At 53.3% G+C, this 5000-nt stretch overlaps 1 non-coding gene across 1 annotated transcript in view; it reads right to left on the minus strand.

Annotated features, from left to right (window-relative positions):
* Positions 1-1504, minus strand: part of LOC124585122 — a 1910-nt gene extending 406 nt beyond the window's left edge. Inside the window, exon 1 of the ribosomal RNA XR_006974729.1 lies at positions 1-1504. This exon is cut by the window's left edge and continues 406 nt beyond it. This is a non-coding gene — a ribosomal RNA (small subunit ribosomal RNA).
* Positions 1505-5000: the final 3496 nt, after the last annotated feature.

Here is a 5000-nt window from a genome sequence, read left to right on the forward strand (position 1 = left end):
CGCCTGTCCCTCTAAGAAGAAAAGTAATCGCTGACAGCACGAAGGATGTCACGCGACTAGTTAGCAGGCTAGAGTCTCGTTCGTTATCGGAATTAACCAGACAAATCGCTCCACCAACTAAGAACGGCCATGCACCACCACCCACCGAATCAAGAAAGAGCTATCAATCTGTCAATCCTTCCGGTGTCCGGGCCTGGTGAGGTTTCCCGTGTTGAGTCAAATTAAGCCGCAGGCTCCACTCCTGGTGGTGCCCTTCCGTCAATTCCTTTAAGTTTCAGCTTTGCAACCATACTTCCCCCGGAACCCAAAAGCTTTGGTTTCCCGGAGGCTGCCCGCCGAGTCATCGGAGGAACTGCGGCGGATCGCTGGCTGGCATCGTTTATGGTTAGAACTAGGGCGGTATCTGATCGCCTTCGAACCTCTAACTTTCGTTCTTGATTAATGAAAACATACTTGGCAAATGCTTTCGCTTCTGTTCGTCTTGCGACGATCCAAGAATTTCACCTCTAACGTCGCAATACGAATGCCCCCGCCTGTCCCTATTAATCATTACCTCGGGTTCCGAAAACCAACAAAATAGAACCGAGGTCCTATTCCATTATTCCATGCACACAGTATTCAGGCGGGCTTGCCTGCTTTAAGCACTCTAATTTGTTCAAAGTAAACGTGCCGGCCCACCGAGACACTCACTCAAGAGCACCCTGGTAGGATTGCAACGGGGTCCGCCTCGGGACGCACGAGCACGCACGAGGCGCGTCGCACGCCTTCAGCTCGCCCCACCGGCAGGACGTCCCACGATACATGCCAGTTAAACACCGACGGGCGGTGAACCAACAGCGTGGGACACAAATCCAACTACGAGCTTTTTAACCGCAACAACTTTAATATACGCTATTGGAGCTGGAATTACCGCGGCTGCTGGCACCAGACTTGCCCTCCAATAGATACTCGTTAAAGGATTTAAAGTGTACTCATTCCGATTACGGGGCCTCGGATGAGTCCCGTATCGTTATTTTTCGTCACTACCTCCCCGTGCCGGGAGTGGGTAATTTGCGCGCCTGCTGCCTTCCTTGGATGTGGTAGCCGTTTCTCAGGCTCCCTCTCCGGAATCGAACCCTGATTCCCCGTTACCCGTTACAACCATGGTAGGCGCAGAACCTACCATCGACAGTTGATAAGGCAGACATTTGAAAGATGCGTCGCCGGTACGAGGACCGTGCGATCAGCCCAAAGTTATTCAGAGTCACCAAGGCAAACGGACCGGACGAGCCGACCGATTGGTTTTGATCTAATAAAAGCGTCCCTTCCATCTCTGGTCGGGACTCTGTTTGCATGTATTAGCTCTAGAATTACCACAGTTATCCAAGTAACGTGGGTACGATCTAAGGAACCATAACTGATTTAATGAGCCATTCGCGGTTTCACCTTAATGCGGCTTGTACTGAGACATGCATGGCTTAATCTTTGAGACAAGCATATGACTACTGGCAGGATCAACCAGGGAGCTGCGTCAACTAGAGCTGAGCAGCCGGCCGCCCGGGAGTGTGTCCCGGGGGCCCGCGCGAACACGCAAGCGTCCGCTCAATTATTCTGCAAACAGGAGGAGGCTGAGCTCCCCTGCACAATACACCTCGAAACCCTCTCAGGTCCCGGCGGCGCGCAGCGCCGTCCTAAGTACTTGGTCGGGTTCGAGAGAGGCGCAATCGCCCGGAGTTTGGCGAGTAGACGCTTTAGGTGCGACCACCCGTGCTCCCAACTGAGCTTGCCGCTGCCGACAGAGGCCCGGGAGCGTGCTGTCGTGGCATTGCCGGCGGGAGACAACACGCGCCACCTACGGTGGCCGGCAGCTCCAACGCCAGCGCCACAGAAGGACAAAAGCCCCACTTGGGTGCCGAAGCGAACTCTCCCAGCACAGCGCACGCGCCAACACGTCCGCACAGCTGCGATACAATCCACCTGCGAGAACCGCAGAGGCGACCGAGCAGCAGACGGCGTCGCGGCGCCGAGCGCCGGGCGGCGGCGCATCCTCAGCGCACACAGTCCTCAATCGGACCAGCACACTGCAGATGTCCACCGCGCTTCGCACCGGGCCCGCGAGGACCTACTTTGGCCGCACGGCGCCGCGTGCAGGGTGCGCCGGCGCGCAGCTGCGCCGCCTGCCGCCTCCGTCGGCCGGCGCGCCTGCCACTGGCCGCCCCCACCAGCCGGCTGTAGCGCGTGCGCCCACGCACCGCGCGGCCAGCACGCCGGAAGGCCCCCCCTCACCGGCCGGGGACGGTCCCACCCAGCCACCGCCGCGTATCGCTTCACACCCACATGCCATTCACGTTCGTGGGCATGGTGGGTATCGCTGAAACAACCGGTTGGTAGCTCAACCGATCGTCGCCATCACTGATTCACCTCTAGCGAGAACAACCGCACCACAACGGTTTACCAGTTCTTCATTTGCGTAACGTCACCAGCAAACGTAGACGTCCATCGCCATTTGCAAATTCAACGATTGTTGCATGCCTGTGTCAGGTGTCACGACACACTATGTCTGCCCACATACACGCAACAACATGTGCACGCTTCGCGAACACGTGGAAGGTGGCCCCCGTACGTATGCGATGTCCATTGCGCGAACGACTGTCAACCGGCCTCTGTCGCATGTCGCAGATGTGGAACGCAGTGCACCATGCTATCACGGTGTGTGAGAAGAGACGACTACGTCTGACAACACGCGCCACTACATCAACAGACGGCTCATGCTGATCGCCATCCACGGCATACCATACTGCAATCCAGCTCTTATAGGGAGACGACACGTAGCTGAGTGCACAATATTTGGACCGTATGGTTCGCCGTTGTTGGCGCAGTCGTGGTACGGTCACACATGTACCACGATGTATCATTCAGTACATGAGGACCAATGTGCGGTACAGTGTGTGATTTGGACGTACAACATCAGCGGACAGTTGCCACAAGCCGTACCACAACGTAGGCTGTGCTTCGCCATGCGAATGCCAATGAACAACTGCGAAGGGCATTGAGCATGTACGTCCTGCCGCCATCCGCATTACAGTGTATAGCTGCAAGGTGTTTAACATGAAGCGATACTCTGGGGACCGGGCAGTGCGAGTAGCAAACTATATTGCGGGGGTTGCAGTTAGGCAACACTACACTAATTTAACGCGTCGTATGACAATTACAGAGCAGGTTAAGGCCCAACGTGTGTTGGGTTAAGGCCCAACGTGTGTTGGGTTAAGGCCCAACGTGTGTTGGGTTAAGGCCCAACGTGTGTTGGGTTAAGGCCCAACGTGTGTTGGGTTAAGGCCCAACGTGTGTTGGGTTAAGGCCCAACGTGTGTTGGGTTAAGGCCCAACGTGTGTTGGGTTAAGGCCCAACGTGTGTTGGGTTAAGGCCCAACGTGTGTTGGGTTAAGGCCCAACGTGTGTTGGGTTAAGGCCCAACGTGTGTTGGGTTAAGGCCCAACGTGTGTTGGGTTAAGGCCCAACGTGTGTTGGGTTAAGGCCCAACGTGTGTTGGGTTAAGGCCCAACGTGTGTTGGGTTAAGGCCCAACGTGTGTTGGGTTAAGGCCCAACGTGTGTTGGGTTAAGGCCCAACGTGTGTTGGGTTAAGGCCCAACGTGTGTTGGGTTAAGGCCCAACGTGTGTTGGGTTAAGGCCCAACGTGTGTTGGGTTAAGGCCCAACGTGTGTTGGGTTAAGGCCCAACGTGTGTTGGGTTAAGGCGCAACATAGGTTAGGTTAAGGCGCAACATAGGTTAGGTTAAGGCGCAACATAGGTTAGGTTAAGGCGCAACATAGGTTAGGTTAAGGCGCAACATAGGTTAGGTTAAGGCGCAACATAGGTTAGGTTAAGGCGCAACATAGGTTAGGTTACGGCGCAACATAGGTTAGGTTAAGGCGCAACATAGGTTAGGTTAAGGCGCAACATAGGTTAGGTTACGGCGCAACATAGGTTAGGTTAAGGCGCAACATAGGTTAGGTTAAGGCGCAACATAGGTTAGGTTAAGGCGCAACATAGGTTAGGTTAAGGCGCAACATAGGTTAGGTTAAGGCGCAACATAGGTTAGGTTAAGGCGCAACATAGGTTAGGTTAAGGCGCAACATAGGTTAGGTTAAGGCGCAACATAGGTTAGGTTACGGCGCAACATAGGTTAGGTTAAGGCGCAACATAGGTTAGGTTAAGGCGCAACATAGGTTAGGTTAAGGCGCAACATAGGTTAGGTTATGGCGCAACATAGGTTAGGTTACGGCGCAACATAGGTTAGGTTACGGCGCAACATAGGTTAGGTTAAGGCGCAACATAGGTTAGGTTAAGGCGCAACATAGGTTAGGTTAAGGCGCAACATAGGTTAGGTTAAGGCGCAACATAGGTTAGGTTAAGGCGCAACATAGGTTAGGTTAAGGCGCAACATGGGTTAGGTTAAGGCGCAACATGGGTTAGGTTAAGGCGCAACATGGGTTAGGTTAAGGCGCAACATGGGTTAGGTTAAGGCGCAACATGGGTTAGGTTAAGGCGCAACATGGGTTAGGTTAAGGCGCAACATGGGTTAGGTTAAGGCGCAACATGGGTTAGGTTAAGGCGCAACATGGGTTAGGTTAAGGCGCAACATGGGTTAGGTTAAGGCGCAACATGGGTTAGGTTAAGGCGCAACATGGGTTAGGTTAAGGCGCAACATGGGTTAGGTTAAGGTACAATATGGGTTAGGTTAAGGTACAATATGGGTTAGGTTAAGGTACAATATGGGTTAGGTTAAGGTACAATATGGGTTAGGTTAAGGTACAATATGGGTTAGGTTAAGGTACAATATGGGTTAGGTTAAGGTACAATATGGGTTAGGTTAAGGTACAATATGGGTTAGGTTAAGGTACAATACGGGTTAGGTTAAGGTACAATACGGGTTAGGTTAAGGTACAATACGGGTTAGGTTAAGGTACAATACGGGTTAGGTTAAGGTACAATACGGGTTAGGTTAAGGTACAATACGGGTT

The sequence above is a fragment of the Schistocerca americana genome, unplaced genomic scaffold (assembly GCF_021461395.2).
Source record: "Schistocerca americana isolate TAMUIC-IGC-003095 unplaced genomic scaffold, iqSchAmer2.1 HiC_scaffold_480, whole genome shotgun sequence".
NCBI classification, from domain to species: Eukaryota; Metazoa; Arthropoda; class Insecta; order Orthoptera; family Acrididae; genus Schistocerca; species Schistocerca americana.